This window comes from Cyprinus carpio, chromosome B3, assembly GCF_018340385.1.
Source record: "Cyprinus carpio isolate SPL01 chromosome B3, ASM1834038v1, whole genome shotgun sequence".
NCBI lineage: Eukaryota > Metazoa > Chordata > Actinopteri > Cypriniformes > Cyprinidae > Cyprinus > Cyprinus carpio.
Window position 1 is genome coordinate 44,767,833 of NC_056599.1, and position 19,846 is coordinate 44,787,678.

Below are 19,846 nucleotides of genomic sequence, written 5' to 3' on the forward strand. Positions count from 1 at the left end.
TGTGGAACTACCGGTTTCCTTGTCTCAAAAGTCCAAAAAATCATCTGTCAAATCTAAGTCCTTAATAAAGTCTATGAAAGGTCCCCAAATCCTATCGAATAAATGTTGTTTAGATTTCCTAACGCATGTTTTTCTCTCTAGGGGGAGGCTGGACATCATCTGCTTTAACCACTGGGTGGCGCTGGGTCTGTTCACATTCTTCCAAGACAAAGCTATACATTTCTTTGCAGACAACAAACTTATATTTATAAAAGTACATTCAGTTTTGCTATAATTATGTTTGTCTGGGTATAAAGCTAATAAAAAAAATTTGGGTCCAAAACTATCTGTTTGGAAGTAATTTTTTCAATTAAATTTTTTACCTCCTCCCATAAGATTTTTATTTGCCTGCATTCCCACATGCAATGTATTAGAGTCCCTTTAGAGCCACACTTTATGCATACATCCGGTATATTATTATTATATTTATTTAGTTGTACAGGTGTAATATATACGCGCATGAGCCATTTATATTGTAGCATTCTAAGACGGCTATTTATAGATATGGTATGGGTTTTAACACAAGCCCTTTCCCACTCCTGCTCTCCAAGCGATAATAAAGAAATAATGCCTTTTCTCAATTTATTTTTAACCAACAACTTTTCAAGCGATGTAAGGGGAGGTTTACTTAGATTACTATGATTTGCTTTCAAAAAACTTCTCAACTGAAGGTATTTAAAATAGTGTTTTTTATCAAGTTTAAATTTGGATTGTAACTCTTCAAAGGACATAAATATATCAGACTATTTTTAAGTATTGGATTTCTAGTTTGTTTCTGTAGGTTTTTTGCCGTGTCAGAATCCATGAATAATGGGAGAGATAATTTTAAATCATGAGACTCCATTTCGACATAATTTGTGGATTGTTTTTGCTTGAAAAGTAAAAGATGATAGTCCTTAACTGTGGGGCCCAATAGTAGAATTTGAAGTTGGGAAAAATATTGTCTAATTATCGTTTTTGATAAAATTACAGAAAATCACAGAGATATAATTTTTTGTCAATATTGCGAACCCTTAATTTATGTCATTAAATTGATATAACAATTCATTGGTAATTGTTTGAATTAAAAAAAAAATACATAAAACAAACCAAAATAAAAAAAATGAATTAAAAGGCTGAAATGTAAAAAAAAAATAAATAAATAAAAAAAAACTTATTATGTGAAAACTTGTATCTGAACTGTAAATTTTGCTTTTTACAGTCATGTTACAGTTTAATTTGAAATTATAGGCAATGCCTTACCCTGCTCATATGGTATTTATTTTATTTGTGCAGGTCTTAAAAAGGTCTTAAATTTGAGCTTAAAAGGCATGCAGAAACCCTGTTTAATAAAGCCAGTTAGAATAATTAAATTTCACAATATATAAATGTTTGTTTCAGTTTTTACAGATGTTACTGATTTTGATAATGAACAAAAATGTACATCTGCATCCTACCTTGAGCTGCTGCTAAGCTGCAAAGTTAACTTGACCAGTCACACTGTGCTATGTCAATTTGCAAAGGATGAAGAGAAAAACCACAAGCATCTCTAATTTTTTCAAGAAAAAATGTAGCACAGTGGAGTGTAGGTCTGAGGAAGGTGAGAATAGACTTGAAGATAATGCAGAGCGAGGAACAGGCAGAATCAGTGATGGTTCCAGGGCCAGCAGGTGAAGTTAAATAGACAAGAATAGTAGGTCTATACCATGAACATTAAATTTAAGTTTATAGTGAAGTCAAATGACATAAAATATTTAAAAAAAATTAATAATGGATGCATTAATGTTGCATTCCCTGTCTTCCTGTCCTGTCTACCCCCTTGTCATATTGTATGTATGGACATGTTGATGGCTAATTTCGCTGGTACCTGTGACCAGTGACAATAAAGGGCCACTACTACTATTAATGTTAATGTATTAATATTAATGTATTGTTTACATTAAATGAAGAGTCAAGATATTCATATTCTGATGTTATTTTGGCTAGTAGAGTTGGAAGAGTATACATAGAAATGTCTACAGACCTGAATTTCAAATGTCATCAATAATTACTGTGGAGAAGGGCTATTTTTATTATTGTTGTTATTAGTAGTAACTGTTTTAATAGTTCATTTTAAAATCAGGCTTTGTGTTCTCTTCTTAATTTATTGTAGACATATCCCAGTCAAGAGCCAAGAGACCCAAACAGGCACTTCTGAAGGTGTTCCCTCGGACCCTCATTGGCGATTGAAGACAGAGCTTCATGAAAGAGTGGTACAGTATTCATAAATGGCTGGAATACTCTCAGAGTAATGATGCTGCCTTCTGCTATGCCTGCCGGCACTTAAGTCTGCCTTCTTCACATGATTCAGCATTTACATCTGAAGGATTACGACACTGGAAGAAAGCAACCTTTAGAGATGGAGGATTTGCTTGCCATGCAAAATCAGAATCACATACCAATGCTATGTTAGCCTGGAATGACTATCTCTCTCTGCCTCTTTAAGTGCAGAATATGAAAAACTAGTAAAGGAAAATAGAGAGTACATTAAAACAATTGCAGAACCCCTGCTTCTTACAGCAACACAAAACATAGCTCAGAGAGTAAATAATGAAACCAATGGTGAGAACAAAGGGAATTTCCTCTCTATTATGGAGTTACTTGCCAAGTATGATAACATAGTCAAGACGAAAATGACTAGTCAGAGAAATGCAACATACCTTGGCCACAGAACACAAAATTAATTATTGATTGTTTGGCTGAAATGGTGCGACGTTCAATAATTAGCGAAGTGACTCAGAGTGAAGCCTTCAGCATAATGGTTGATGAGACTAAAGACAGCAGTAAGAAGGAACAGATGTCCTTTGTAATAAGATACTATCAAAATGGCTCTATAGTAGAACGTTTTCTAACATTTGAAGCTGCTGAATGCCAGGACGCTGCAGCACTCAGAAAATCATACAGACAATGCAGAACTATGGCCTTGACTACAGAAACCATTTAGTAGGACAAGCATATGATGGGGCCTTTGTTATGAGTGGTAAAACACAGGTGTGCAGGCACGCATTTAAGCAGAGGCCCCATTAGCCTTCTATATACACTGTAATGCACACTGCTTAAACTTGGTATTGGTTGACAGTGTGAAGTGCCTTCCTGAAGCCAGCTGTTTCTTTTCTCTGTCACAGAAGCTCTACGTTTTTATGTCAGGGTCTTATTTACACCAAAGGTGGATAGAGGTGCAGAGAGACATGTATCAGGGGGTGCCAAGAGAATTACAAAGGTTGATAGAGACACGTTGGGCATGTAGGCATAATGCATTCAAAACAGTAAAGGAAAGACTGCCAGCCATCATACAACTACTTAAGTATCTGAAGACTGTTGACTGTTCAGAGCTGTTGAAGCAAGAGGTCTCTTATCGCAAATAGATCTTAAGTTCATTTGCCTTCTTATTACACTCACCAAAATTGTTGGTGAGATCAAGCATCTGTCTGACATTTTACAGTCCTCAAAAATGAATTTGGGCATAGTTGTTACTCTTGTTGATTCACTTGTTGACACACTGAATGGATACAGAGAGTGCTTTGTCTTCAATGAAAGTTGGGACAACACAATGACTCTAGCTGAGTAATGTAGTGTCAGTGTTGTATCTTCAGGCCGTCACGTCACACCAAGCTCTAGGATTGAAGGGTATTACATTTCTACACCAATAGCTCAGAGACAGATCAGCACAGATAAGGAATCATTTAAGACAGGCTCCTTCATTCCAATTGTATATACACCTCTGACATAAATAAAAAGAATTCTAAACAAAATAGAGTCGTAACGTAATGGAAACAATACAATCCAATAATCCAAGAACCCCCACGTTTTGTGAGAAAGATGTATTGTTTCTGTTTGCCTCACAATACAACTGTAGCACTGAGATTGTAGAATATGAAATTCCACAACTTAAACGAGTTCTTGAAAGGAAGCAAACCAGCGGTGCGGAAATGCCATCCAATTTAGTAGACCTCACCGTCTTTCTTGAGCCATATAGGGAGGTTTTCCATGAGATGTTTAAACTTTGCAATATTGCTCTTGAATTACCTGTGAGCACTGCAGCATGTGAGCGCAGTTTTTCTGTGCTAAAGATGATCAAGACGGTCTTGAGAAACACAATGAGTGATGAACGATTGAGCAATTTGGGGGTGTTAAGTGTAGAGTCAAGAAGGGCAAGGGCCATAAATCTTGATGATTTTGTGGATGTGTTTGCAAAAAGACACAGCAATAGAAGAATAAAGCTGTATTGATAAGTTTGTGGCCTAATAAAAAAGGAATATGGACTGGTTATGAGTAAGACCTGTTAAAATGTACATTGTCTATATACTAATGAATTTTGTTTAGTTTTTCTTTACTCACTTTAGACATGGCCTCTATGCTATATTTGTCTATAAATCTGTACTGATAAGTTTGTGGCCTAATAAAACAGGAATATGGATTGGTTGTGAATAAGCTCTGTTAAAATTTCATTGTCTATATATTAATACATTTTGTTCAGTTGTTCTTTATTCATTTTAGACATGGCTTGTACTGTTTTTGTACAATAAAAGTATGTAGAAAATAATTGGACTGTAAAGTGTTTTTTTTTGGTTTTGTCTATATATTTGTTGACATATAATTCTTTAAAAGACATACACTATTTAAAGAGTAAGTAATTAATTGCTAATTAAAACCATATTATTACATTAACCAGAAACAAAAGTAATTATGTATAACACACATTAAGTGGAACTTTTAATTATTTTATTTTTTATTTCTTTATTTTGGTGTGCCACCCCAAGATTAACTGTGGCCTCATCTGGCCACCCCTATAAAAATTGTCTGGGGGTGCCACTGTATATACCCATTATTTTTTACTTGTTAGTGGTGTCTTATTTATTTATTGTAGGCTATAATTAAATAAATTTTTTATGAAACAATTTATGACAGCCACTGTGTTAATAATAAATTTAAACAACAGATAAAAATTGTATAATTTAGAAGTAAATTTAAAAACTGCATTGAGTGCAGTTTACGTTTGCATTCATAATTATTCAAGAATCGTTATTCTTTCTTTTATTTATTTTTATAGAGCACAATTAAAACAACACTGGGTTGACCAATGTGCTTAACAATAGCATCACAGGAAGAAACCAACATCATCACCAACATCACAGGAAGAAAAGGAGTAATAAAAAGCAAGTAAAACAAACATCTTAGAAAAAAAGGTGAGCCACTTTAAGTCAATAAGTGGAACCAAAGGCTAACTCCAATAAATACAATTTCATTTTTTATTTAAAGAACCCAATGTAGGTAAAAGTCTAAGATATAAAGGCAAGCTATTCCAACATTTAGGGGCACAACTGAAAATGCCCGATCACCACTCAGCTTTAATCTTGTTCTAGGGACATCTAAAATCATCTGGTTTGATGACCTTAGATTCCTTTGAGGTTTATGTACATGTAAAAGATCAGTTAAATAAGAGGGTGCCAGATTGTGTAAGACTTTATATACTAAGATAAGTTGTTTAAAATTAGGGTGACCAAACGTGCCATTTTCCCAGGACACGTCCTGGCCAGGATTTCTATATTGACTAAAATATCCACACTTTGGCTTTGTTTGCTCTGCACAGACCAATTGTTGTATGACAAAGTACCGTGAGAGCTCTAGAGAGAAAACGGCTTCTTGTGCTTTTGAATCGTTCTCACGGTACTTTGATGTCATACACCAATCGGTATGCTCAGTGCTGCGTCAAGTCAAACACTAATATGTACACGTATTTGTATCGCTTTGACCATTCTCTGTAGATCCCACCTTCTCACGCACCATGATTGGTCGATTATGTACAATGTCTGCATGTTATTGGTCAAATGATCATTACATTCATTAAGTATGAAAATCAGGAATCCAAAGCCAAAAACCTGGATATTTTAGGCAATATAGAAATCCTGGCCAGGACGTGTCCTGGGAAAATGCCTATTTAAAATCGACTCTGTAGTGAACTGGAAGCCAATGTAAAGTAGCTAAAATAGGTGTTATATGCTGGTGTTTACGAACACCTATCAATAAACTAGCAGCAGCATTCTGCACTAGTTGTAAGCGAGTTAACAGCGATTGGCTCCCACCTGCATATAGAGAATTACAGTAATCCAGTCTTACGAAAATAAAGGCATGAATAAGCTTTTCAGAATTTCTGGTTGACAGAAATGGTTTTCCCTTAGATAGTAATCTCAAATGAAAGAAACAAGATTTAACCACCAAATTGATCTTTTTATCAAATTTCAGAGAGACATCAAACTGAACCCCAAGATTTTTAACTACCGATTTACGGAAGGGAGCCAAGTTCAAATCCAAATCAGAAAGGACTTGAAACTCAGAGTTTCCAAACCAAATTACCTTGGTCTTTCATTTAGATTTAAAAAAAAAAGGCTGACATCCATAGTTTATGTCTATATGCAAACAATTTAGTAGAGAAGTGATTTTCCTCTTGTCCTGTTTTCGTAAAGGTAGATACACCTAAGTGTCATCAGCAAAACAATGAAAAGAAACTCCATGCTTTTGAAAAATAGAACCCAAGGGCAGCATATACAGTAAGAAAAAGACTGGACCAAGAATTGAACCTTGGGGAACACCACAATTCAATGGAGCAGATTTAGAATAAGATTGACTGATATTAACTTAGAAAGGTCATATTAGAAAGAAATGATCTGAACCACTCAAGAGCTATGTCTCGGATACCCACAGTCTTTTCTAAACGAGTAATAAGGATATTGTGATCAATAGTATTGGATGCTGCACTTAGATCTAGTAAAATTAAAATCACAGAGTCACCAGAGTCAACTGAAGTTAAAATGTCATTTGATACTTTGAGCAGGGCCGTCTCTGTACTATGGTTTGCTTTAAATCCAGATTGAAACTTTTCAGAGATATCATTTTGAACTAGAAAGGCCTGTAGCTGATTTAAAACAGCCTTTTCTAGGACCTTAGATAAAAAAGGTAATTTTTGGGGGGCAGCTGTGGCCTAAATGGTTAGAGATTTGGACTTATAAACAGAACAAGGTCGCAGGTTCGAGTCTCGGTGCTGGCAGGAGTTGTAGGTGGGAGGGAGTGAATGAACAGCGCTTATCTTCCACCCTCAATACCCATGGGCTGAAGTTGCCCTTGAGCAAGGCACTGAACCCCCAGTGTGTCCCTTGGGCGCTGGATATAGCTGCCCACTGCTCTGGGTGTGTGTTCACGGTGAGAAACTGTTCACTTCTCACTGCTGTGTGAGTGCACTTGGATGGGTTAAATGCAGAGCACCAATTTCGAGTATGGGTCACCATACTTGACAAATGTCACGACCTTCACTATTCCCATACTTCAAAGGTAAATTTTGAAATGGGATGGTAATTTGATAAAACACTCTGATCCCAAGTAGATTTTTTCAAGTGGGGCTCTACAATGGCATGTTTAAAACTTGCAGGAACTACTCCTAATGTAAGACTTCTATTTACTAATGTCAATAGGCTTGGGCCTATAATCTCAAAAGTCTGTTTAATAATTTTTTTGTAGGTTTTAAGTGACCAATTATCTTTGATAAAGACTGAAGTAAAATATCATAAAAAAAAACAAAAATCAAAAAATATAAAACTTATAAAATATCACAGACATGCAACTAGTAGATAGAGAGTTAAAAAAAAAACAGGCACAATCCGTATTCTAATATCGATACCTTTCTGAACAAATAAGTTTAACAAATCATCACATGCCTTAGCAGGAAAAGCAGAACAGGTGGAAGAAGGATTTAGTACAGAATTGATTGTATTAAATAACACTTTTGAATTCCCATTATACACCGAGATCAACCCAGCAAAATAGTTCATTTTAGCAGTTTTCACCGCATTCTGGCAGATAACTAAAGCATCCCGTAAAATTTTGTATGACACCTGTCACTAATCCTTCTTCCACCTACGCTCTGCTCTCCCACCATTCACAAAAAAGGAACAGGTAGAACCTAAAATATCAAACTCCTCATATACACAACAACCTACCCTTATGAAACATATTTCTGAGCGGTTTCACCAACATTCTGAGTTGATTCCGTGTATGACCCTGGACTGTTTGACTTCTCTGATTCTCTGCTGCCTACCCTTGTGATCTTGCCTTCTGGAACTTTGATTGTCTACTTGTTTCCCTGACTCCTGCCTGGTATAGTTTCTGCCTCCGTCTTGCCTCTGACATTCCTGCCATTGTTGTTTGACCATTGCCTGTTGTTGATCTTGCTTTATAATAAAGTGCTGCAAATGGATCCTCATGCTTCTGACCGATCATTACATTTTGCTTGAGAGTGACTGCACGTTAATCAGAGCAAATTTTAACTCTGTGGAAACTTCCACCTCACCTAATTTGCGACGCAGGTTATGTAGATTTTGGAAGTTCACTCCCTGTGACCAAAGTTGTGGGAGACGCAGCAGCGGGAGTTCACCGTGGGTGCCGGGGACCACAGGAATAATCCATTGATTAATAATCCACAGAGCGCAAAACAATAGAACAATCATTTTACCTTTGTAGTGTTAATCAGGGAAAAACCTTGCTTCAGCAGCTGCGAGGATAGACTTGCCTTTAGCTTGACTAAAAAAGCCACCTCGAGTTCGGCGTCTTCGACGCCTTTTCCAGCGAGAATTGAAGGGCAGCCGACAGAAACAATTCAGTGACCGACACCAGGCAGGAGGAAGATGGGCGTCAAATCCACTTGGCAAGATGGTATGTGACTCTTCCATTGAAGATCTAATCTCAAACCGAGTTTGACAATCATACTGTAACAAAGCTGGCGAGTTGTCAGAGGAACAGAGAGTGTCTGCCTCAAAACTTAAACCGCTTTACAGGTTGTTGCAGCACAAGCTTGAAGAGGAAAAAAAGGCCTTGCAAAGCAGGAATCAACTGTACAATTGAGTAGGCCACAATGGCAATACTACCAATGTCATTGGCCACAAGTGTCACATGGTTGTCATTAATGTAATTAATATTTTTGCTCCTGTTTTGCACAGGCTCACACCTGCAAGAAGGTCTGCAGTCCAGATGTGGCGGATATGAGTCATTCAGAGCCCTGGCATTGGCTACACTGCTGGACCCAAGATTCAAAATTGTGGCTTTTGGAAATCCTGCCAATGCCAAGGAAGCTGAAAAGCACCTCAAGTCAAGTCACTTTTATATAGCGCTTTAAACAAAACAGATTGTGTCAAAGCAACTGAACAACATTAATTAGGAAAACAGTGTGTCCACCTCACACTGGAGTGCGCTCCGCTGATGCGTTCAAACCCACCAACTCATGGTGAGAACTTTCAGTCTTCATCTGACTTTATGAAGCTATAAACTTCATAACTAATTGCCATTTTCACTTTTTTATCAGAGCCACAATTGTCAGCATCAGGTCTATCATCAACAACAACACCAGCAGAAAGCCAGGACTGTTTATGGGACCATTTTCATAATCTTGTCTGTGAATCCCACACAACACACAGTGCTACAGCTGATGCCACAGTGGAAGTGAAAAAGTACTTCACAGATGGATTTTTGTCCAGAACAGATGATCTCCTAAAGTACTGGAAGGAGAGAGCAGTAATTTTTCCTAATCCGTACGTTTTAGCTCAAAAGTATATGTGAATGCCAGCGACAAGTGTCCCTTGTGAGAGATTTTTTTTTTTTTTTTTGAAAGGCTGGAGAAATTATATGTAAAAAAAAAAGTAGGCTATGTCCATCAACAGCAAAACAAATTAATATTTGTACATAAAAATAATACAAATAAAATAAAGTCAGACATTGTGGCTTGATGTCTTTTATTAATGTTTTTCATGACCAAAACATTGGTCTGACATCTGAATTCTTAAATCTTTGTGAATAAATTTGTGTGAATAAATGTTACAACACATTACAAGAACAAAACAATAAAAACATGTTTATTATAATTATATGAATGCTTCACTCAGGATTTGAACCCAAGGTGACAAGAACACTAACCACTCCCCCAAATCACTCAGTGAATCAACTTACACAACATACAGGTGCATCTCAATAAATTAGAATGTCGTGGAAAAGTTCATTTATTTCAGTAATTAAACTCAAATTGTGAAACTTGTGTATTAAATGAATTCAATGCACAGAGACTGAAGTAGTTTAAGTCTTTAGTTCTTTTAATTGTGATGATTAGGCTCACATTTAACAAAATCTCAACAAATTAGAATACTTCATAAGACCAATTAAAAAAAAAAACATTTTTAGTGAATTGTTGGCCTTCTGGAAACTATGTTAATTTACTGTACATGTACTTAATACTTGGTAGGGGCTCCTTTTGAGGTGCACTGCTGAGGGGGTATGGAAGCCCAGGTTTCTTTGACAGTGGGCTTCAGCTCATCTGCATTTTTTGGTCTCTTGTTTCTCATTTTCCTCTTGACAATACCCCATAGATTCTCTGTGTGGTTCAGGTCTGGTGAGTTTGCTGGCCAGTCAAACACACCAACACCATGCTCATTTAACCAACTTTTGGTGCTTTTGGCAGTGTGGTCAGGTGCCAAATCCTGCTGGAAAATGAAATCAGCATCTTCAAAAAGCTGGTCAGCAGAAGGAAGCATGAAGTGCTCCAAAATTTCTTGGTAAACGTAGAGTGACTTTTCAAAAAACACAATGGACCAACACCAGCAGATGACATTGCACCCCAAATCATCACAGACTGTGGAAACTTAACACTGGACTTCAAGCAACTTGGGCTATGAGCTTCTCCACCCTTCCTCCAGACTCCAGGACCTTGGTTTCCAAATGAAATACAAAACTTGCTCTCATCTGATAAGAGGACTTTGGACCACTGGGCAATAGTCCAGTTCTTCCTTCTTTAGCCCAGGTAAGAGCCTCTGACGTTGTCTGTGGTTCAGGAGTGGGCTAAACAAGAGGAATACGACAACTGTAGCCAAATTCCTTGACACGTCTGTGTGTGGTGGCTCTTGATGCCTTGACCCCAGCCTCAGTCCATTCCTTGTGAAGTTCACTCAAATTCTTGAATCGATTTTGCTTTACAATCCTCATAAGGCTGCGGTTCTCTCGGTTGGTTGTGCATCTTTTTCTTCCACACTTTTTTTCCTTCACTCGACTTTCTGATAACATGCTTGGATACAGCACTCTGTGAACAGCCAGCTTCTTGGGCAATGAATGTTTGTTGCTTACCTTCCTTGTGAAGGGTGTCAATGATTGTCTTCTGGACAAGTGTCAGATCAACAGTCTTCTCCATGATTGTGTAGCCTAGTGAACCAAACTGAGAGACCATTTTGAAAGCTCAGGAAACCTTTGCAAGTGTTTTGAGTTGATTAGCTGATTGTCATGTCACCATATTCTAATTTGTTGAGAATGAATTGATGGGTATTTGTTAAATGTGGTTCTTTTAATTGTGATGATTTTGGCTCAAAGACTTAAACTACTTCAGTCTGTGTGCATTGAATTTATTTAATACACAAGTTTCACAATTTGAGTTGAATTACTGAAATAAATGAACTTTTCCATGACATTCTAATTTATTGAGATGCACCTGTACATTCTAACTCCTCAATTTGCTTAACTGTTTCAAGAACAACACTTGAAAATTATCACTAGGTGTCACCATAGAGAAGGGTGTCATATTGTTTGTCCAGGAGTTTAATAAATCCAGGAAGCAGAAAGTAATCCAACATGGGTACAGCAAGGAACTCAAACAACTCAAACAATTTGCCCCCATTTTTCATGAGCTGAACTCAAAGATCTAAGACTTTTTCTATGTACACAAAAGGCCTATTCTTCTCAAATATTGATCACAAATCTGTCTAAATCTGTGTTAGTGAGCACTTCTCCTTTGCCACCTCACAGGTGTGGCATATCAAGATGCTGATTAGACAGCATGATTATTGCACAGGTGTGCCTTAGGCTGGCCACAATAAAAGGCCACTCTAAAATGTGCAGTTTTACTGTATTGGGGGGTCCTCAAGGGTCAAAAAACCAGTCAGTATCTGGTGTGACAATTTGCCTCATGCAGTGCAACACATCTCCTTCTCATAGAGTTGATCAGGTTGTTAATTGTGGCCTGTGGAATGTTGGTCCACTCCTCTTCAATGGATGTGCAAAGTTGCTGGATATTGGCAGGAACTGGAACACGCTGTCGTATACACCGATCCAGAGCATCCCAAACATGCTCAATGGGTGACATGTCCGGTGAGTATGCTGGCCATTCAAGAACTGGGATGTTTTCAGCTTCCAGGAATTGTGTACAGATCCTTGCAATATGGGGCCGTGCATTATCATGCTGCAACACGAGGTGATGGTCGTGGATGAATGGCACAACAACGGGCCTCAGGATCTCGTCACGGTATCTCTGTGCATTCAAAATGCCATCAATAAAATGCACCTGTGTTCATTGTCCATAACATACGCCTGTATACCATAACCCCACCGCCACCATGGGCCACTCAGTCCACAACATTGACATAAGCAAACCGCTCACCCACACGACGCCATACACGCTGTATCCCATCTGCCCTGTACAGTGAAAACCGGGATTCATCCGTGAAGAGAACACCTCTCCAAAGTGCCAGACGCCATTGAATGTGAGCATTTGCCCACTCAAGTCAGTTACGATGAACTGCAATCAGGCGGAGACCCCGATGAGGACGACGAACATGCAGATGAGCTTCCCTGAGATGGTTTCTGACAGTTTGTGCAGAAATTCTTTGGTTATGCAAACCGATTATTGCAGCATCTGTCCGGGTGGCTGGTCTCAGACAATCTTGGAGGTGAAGATGCTGGATGTGGAGGTCCTGGGCTGGTGTGGTTACACGTGGTCTGCAGCTGTGAGGCCGGTTGGATGTACAGCCAAATTCTCTGAAACGCCTTTGGAGATGGCTTAGGGCAGAGAAATGAACATTCAATTCATGGGCAACAGCTCTGGCGGACATTCCTGCAGTCAGTATGCCAATTGCACGCTCCCTCAAAACTTGCAACATCTGTGGCATTGTGCTGTGTGATAAAACTGCACATTTTAGAGTGTCTTTTTATTGTGGCCAGCCTAAGGCATACCTGTGCAATAATCATGCTGTCTAATCAGCATCTTGATATCCCACACCTGTGAGGTGGATGGATTATCTTGGCAAAGGAGAAGTGCTCACTAACACAGATTTAGACAGATTTGAGAACAATATTTAAGATAAATAGGCTTTTTGTGTACATAAAAAAAGTCTTAGATCTTTGCGTTCAACTCATGAAAAATGGGGGTAAAAACAAAAGTGTTGCGTTTATAATTTTGTTCAGTGTAGATTGATACAGTGGTGGCCAGAATTATTTTTTGCTGTAGTGTCAGTAGGAAATATCAGTTTACATTTCCAAACATTCATTTTGCCATTTCATTGAGATGAAAGCACCACACAATTATCTCAACGTTGACAAATGGGATTAAATTAACTAAACTATAAGGTAACATTAATTAACAAACAATGCATATAACAGAGGAAAGTAAAACACACTATTTATATTACTGAATAGTAAACGTCTTCAAAAATTTACAGCAAAGCCCTTTTGAGTTACACCTTAATTAAAAATTAATCGAAACATGCACAGAAAAACAGTTCTATAGGCCTACTATAAGGTATGACAACAAATTCAAGCTTCAATAAGAAAATACATTAAATTACAATACAATACAATACCATGCTCTCTGCCATGCTTTCATTGTCAATAACTTCGCCCCTCATTTCTGGTTCTGTGGCTGTGCTAAAAGGCTGCATTTAAACTGCAAGTCTTAATGCACAGATCTGATCTTTTTAGCATATCTGATTTTTTGGCCTGTCTGTTTACATTCACTTTTAACCCTTAAGGCGCCAGGGTTTTTTGGAAAAAATGCTGTATTTTTACATCAAGATTTCAAAAGCTTGTGGCTTGAAAGGGCTTAAAGGGCATGTTGGGCATGAACGAAAGTTTATGTGGGGTGTAAATATACTCATCTAATTTGCATATTATGACGTCACCAGGGGGCGGCCATCTCAAATTTCATAATATTCTGGAAATATTAGATATTGAATTGAATTTGTGTGTGTGTGTGTGTGTGTGTCTTTTTATTCTCATTCCAAATGATCAGAAAAGAGGAAGCCAACAATAAAACAGGAGAAAGTACTAAATTATTACTATATTACATTTACATTTAATCATTTAGCAGACGCTTTTATCCAGAGCGACTTACAAATGAGAACAATAGAAGCAATCAGACCAACAAGAGAACAACAACGGTATACAAGTGCCATGACAGGTCTAAGTTAGTCTTGTAAAGAACATGTAGCCAGGGTTTTTTTTTTTTTTAAATTTTAAAGAATATGCTAGACAAGAAATGAAAAGGTAAGTGCTAGTATTAGTTGGTTAAGTGCTAAAAAAAAAGTCTTTAGATGTTTTTTGAAAATAAGTAAAGACTCAGCTGTTTCGAATTGAGATCGGGAGGTCATTCCACCAGCTGGGCGCAGTCCAGGAAAAGGTCCGTGAGAGTGATTTTGAACCTCTTTGGGATGGCACCCCAAGGCATCGTTCACTTGCAGAGCGCAAACTTCTGGAGGGCGCATAAGATTAAACTAATGAGCTTAGGTATGTTGGTGCCGTGCCAGTGGTCGTCTTGTAGGCAAACATCAGTACCTTGAATTTAATGCGAGCGGCTACTGGTAGCCAGTGTAACCTGATGAGGAGAGGAGTAACATGAGCTGTTTTTGGCTCATTGAAGACAACCCTCGCTGCTGCATTCTGGATCAGTTGCAGAGGCTTGATAGTACATGCAGGAAGGCCCACCAGGAGAGCATTACAGTTGTCAAGTCTGGAGAGAACAAGAGCTTGGACAAGAAGTTGGGTGGCTTGCTCTGACAGGAAGGGTCTAATCTTCCTAATGTTGTATAAGGCAAATCTGCAGGACCGGGTCGTTGTAGCAATGTTGTCTGTGAAGCTTAACTGATGATCCATCACAACTCCTAGGTGCCTGGCTTTCCTGGAAGGAATTATGGTTGAGGAACCCAGCTGTATAGAGAAGTTGTGATGAAACGATGGGTTAGCTGGAACCACCAGCAGTGCAGTCTTAGTAAGGTTGAGCTGAAGGTGATGGTCATTCATCCAGCTAGAAATGTCAGTCAGACAGGCTGAAATGCAAGCAACTACCATCGGATCATCTGGTTGGAATGAGAAGTAGAGTTGAGTGTCATCAACGTAGCAGTGATAAGAAAAGCCATGCTTCTGAATGACAGATCCTAATGACGTCATGTAGATGGAGAAGAGAAGTGGTCCAAGTACTAAGCCTTGAGGAACCCCAGTAGCAAGTTGTTGTGATTAGAAACTTCACCCCTCAAAGACACCCTGAATGATCTATTAGAATGGTAGGACTTAAACCACAGGAGTGTGGTTCCAGAGATGCCCATCTTTCTGAGGGTGGACAGGAGAATCTGGTGATTAACAGCATTAAAGATGTGCGCCCTGAAAACATTACGTTCACCTCTCTCATATGAAAAATACTGTAGTAGACTTCTATATTTACTAAAGTAAACTGTAGTATTATTCCTGGATACAGTAGTGTTTTTGAACCTTACCATTGTAAACATTTAAGAAAACTATGGCTTATCAATTCACTAATACTACAGAAAACTGCAGTATGCATTAATACAGAGTAATGATGAGTAACATACTGCAGCAAACTACAATTTACTACATCTAATAATACAGTATACTACAGTATTTTCCTATGTGGCCTTTCATATACTAACCTCATTACCGCAACATTACACTGGCCAAAAATTCTGCAAAATATGTTCTCAATCTGGCATCATGAGTTCATGCCATTACATTTTAAACCCAAAACATACAAATAAAGATAAGCAATAACTAAACATCTTGTATTATGTCTGACTAGAAATTGTTAATTCCTTATGACTTGTGAGGAAATGCTATATGTGAGATGACAAATGTGACAAAAGCTAGCCTGATTAACTGCTAGGGGTGTAACGGTACACAATCATGACGGTTCAGTACCGTGGTTTTGATGTTATGGTTCAGTATGGTTTCGGTACAGTACAGAAAAATACTAAACATACACATACATACATACACGCATATATATAATTCAGTATAATTACTGATTTTATTCTTAGAATAGTTCATTTTAGTTTAGAGGTGTCTGTATCGGTGTGTATCAATATTGGTGATATTTTCTTTTAAAGTACTGGTGTCGGATAGAAAATAAAAGTGGTATCACCCATAACTTGTGCAAAGAGCTTCATATCAACACATTGCATCTGAAGCTCAATGAAGCTGTCTACATAGCGAATGTGGCCATTTTTAATTTTTATGTTTTTACATTTTGTGGTGCTAGTCTGGCATCTTTGCAATTTTACAGTCTTTTCAACCTCTTGGGCATAATGACTGAGTGTTAGTCCGAGTACATTTAAGACCTCATATCTGCAAAGAAAGGCGACAGCTACAGTGAAGGCACATCTAGAATCACTCTACATACATGTCTCAACAGATGAAAAAGCTGATCCTGCTGAAAGTGCATCAACTTCCTGAAAAAAATTGCTGAGCGTGGTGATTATGTTGCTGATTGTAGTGATGGAGTTGCTGCGTGAGACGACAGATCTGGGACTGGTGAACTCAGTAAATAGGAAACTGAATGCACAGCAGAGGCTTGTTCTTGGACAGTGTGTGACTGTGAAGATATTGACTACTAGCTTGATGAACTGGGCGGTGGAGTATGGTATCACTTTGTTGTAAGATACCAAGACACTCCTCCATACAAACAGAAATGACATTATAAAGGAAGTTGCAGATGGTGCATACATTTACTTTGAAATTGTATACTCTGTCCAGGTGTCCAGTTATAGCCAGTTTTGAGGTTAGTCCAAGGATTTTCAATCGAGAAAAAGAAAAGTCTTGATCGCCTTGTTTGGTGAAAGGTCAAACTATTTTCAGAGGTCATATTTAGAGAAATTAATTTGAATTTTTTAAAAGTTATTAAATTAGTGTTTATTGACTAATTTCTTAAATCTTATATTCAAAGTCTTCCTTCTTTTGTGCAGGACTCTATGGATATGATTAAAACACTACGGTCTGTTAAATTGCCTCACAATAATGTATAACTTGCGATACTAGGTGTTGAATCGCTGTATGCTAACATCCCACATGGTGGTGGTATACAAGCTATTAACTCCTTGTATTGATTGTTTCGATGAATCGACTAAATTGGTATTGACTAATTATTTTTTTTATGTATGACGATTGTCGATTAAAGGAACAGCTGTGGAAAGTACAATAGCCCTTATTATGTGAATTTGTATGTTGGTCACTTTAAACATGAATGCGTACTGAATCCTAAAGTTATTTTTATTTTTATTTTTTAACTAACATATACCTGTGGCGACGGTATTTATATGGTGTTGCTTGAAGAATGAATGACTTGAATTCAAACTATTTTATAGTAGTGAATATCTTAAATTCACTATTGATTGTCAAGTCAGTTTTCTTGACTTACTCATAATAAAAGACTAATAAATTGGGATGAAATATTGGAATGAAACACCTACTATAAGGGGTCAAAATAGAACTTATAAATAAATAAATAATTTGTAATTAAATTGTATTATTTATAAATTACAACTGTTGCTCTAGACGGTTAACTATGGCTATGATTTTATTAATACAGTTGTCTGATTGATTTTATAGTCTCAAGCATTCAGAAATCACACAAAATAAAATCAAAGGGATACTCCATCCCAAAATGAAAATTTTGTCATTAATCACTTACCCCCATGTCGTTCCAAACCCGTAAAAGCTTTGTTTGTCTTCGGAACACAATTTAAGATATTTTGGATGAAAACCGGGAGGCTTGTGACTGTTCCATAGACTGCCAAATAAATTACAGTCAAGATCCAGAAAAGTATGATAAGCATCATCAGAACAGTCCATTTGCTATCATAGGTTCAAACGTAACGTTATGAAACGACGAGAATCCTTTTTGTACACGAAGAAAACAAAAATGACTACTTTATTCAACAATTTGTCTCCTCTGTGTCACTCCACATCAACGTAGTGCCATTTGGGCAAATCTGAGCAGTACGCAGGCAGCTTACGCTCTTCTGTGTCAGCCGCGCCACAAGGATACGTTTTCTACATATATTTACACATTTGATTTGAAAGAAAACAGCGCTGGGAAAATTTCCAAACATAACTGGTCCATGGTGTAAAAAAGGTTGGAGACCCCTGTTACTAAGGGTAAAAATGTGTTGCCACAAGGAGGCCAAAGTGAGTGACGGAAGAAAAGAAGCCTGATTTGATATTGGATTGCAATCAATGCAAAGGCAGAGTTGACAACCTTGACAAGGTATTTACAAATTTTATTTTATGCATTATTTACTGATTTTTATTCAAAGTTGGTGGTAGAGTGAGTTCAATTGTCATGAATTTCTTTTGCCAGCAGATAAACAAATTGTGTGTGTGTGTGTGTGTTAGTAATATTTCAGATGGTTGCAAAGCTATAGTTGCAAGCAGAAAACACCTTGTTGGTCGATGGTTGTCTTCTCCTACTATATTTGATGTGTCTGCTATAAATGCCTTTGTGGTGTGGAAAGAGTTGAATCCATCATGGGAGACAGGAAAGAATTTCCAAAGAAGGCTCTTTCTTGAGCAGCTGGGAAAGCTCTGGTGTGCCCTCACAAGAAGAGATGACAATACCAGCCTCTGTCACACTACTGAAGACAACACAAGATTCCTCTGAAGCTCCAGGCCCCTCTCCACAGAACCTCAACCTTCAGAAAAAAAGACATCTGGTATGTCCACAGACCAAATCGAAAAGCATTGCATAAAATCCAAAAGAGCCACGTACACTGCTCAAACCATCTACTTGTGCCAGATGTGCACGGACATACAAAGACTATTATACACAACTCTGTTACTGATATTATTTGTTGTAATTTGTTCATGATCAACATTCTGGACTGTGCTTTTTGGACTTCTGGACTATGTGTTTCACGTAATTTTTTATAGGTTGTTAATGCTTTTATGTTCAACTGAGTGTTACATAATATACTCAATGTTATTGTCAAAAATTATAGTTTTCAAATGTTCATGCTTTACTCTTGATAATTTATCCATATTGCTGTTTATTTACATTTTTTTTTTTTACATTTGATTCATTCAAATAATATATAACTACAATCTGACTCTAAGTCTTGTCTTTTAGGTGTCTTCTGTGGCATATTTCTGACAAATCTCTGTGGCACTTTGTAAAAAGAAAAAAATTCGGATATTTGAAAGAACATTTATTTTAATGTTTCCATATGGCATTTTGTAAAAACAAAAAGACATTAAAAACAAAAACAAAAAAAATTAAACATTTGAGAGAATAATGTTTGCATTTGTTTGTGTGTTATAAATGTGTATATGTTTTTTTCTTTTAAATTCAATTTAATTGAATTAATGTTACGGTAATATCGCACATTGCTGGCCTACAGATACACAGTCTAACATAGGGCTATAAAGAGCTATATTAAACAAACAAAACAAAAAAATCATAAAAAGCCACCAAACTCCCAACTGCTCCCCGGGCGCCGCAGCATAAAATGGCTAATGTCCACTGCTCCCAGTGTTGAGTTTGTTCACGGTGGCGTGTTTGTTCACTGCTCTCCTTGCTGTGTGTGTGCAATTCGGATGGGTTAAATGCAGAGCGCGAATTCCAGGTATGGGTCATCATACTTGGCTGTGTCACTTTCAGTTTGTAACTTTTTATAAACTGAGTTTTTCCTTCTACCGTCTTAAAAAAAATCTCCGT

The 19,846-nt window shown here is 37.5% G+C and overlaps 1 long non-coding RNA gene across 1 annotated transcript; it reads left to right on the forward strand.

Moving 5' to 3' along the window:
* Nucleotides 1-1,938: 1,938 nt before the first annotated feature.
* Nucleotides 1,939-10,042, forward strand: LOC122136661. The gene is made up of 3 exons (XR_006154301.1): nucleotides 1,939-2,270; nucleotides 9,045-9,328; nucleotides 9,407-10,042. It is a non-coding gene; the product is annotated as an uncharacterized LOC122136661 (long non-coding RNA).
* Nucleotides 10,043-19,846: the final 9,804 nt, after the last annotated feature.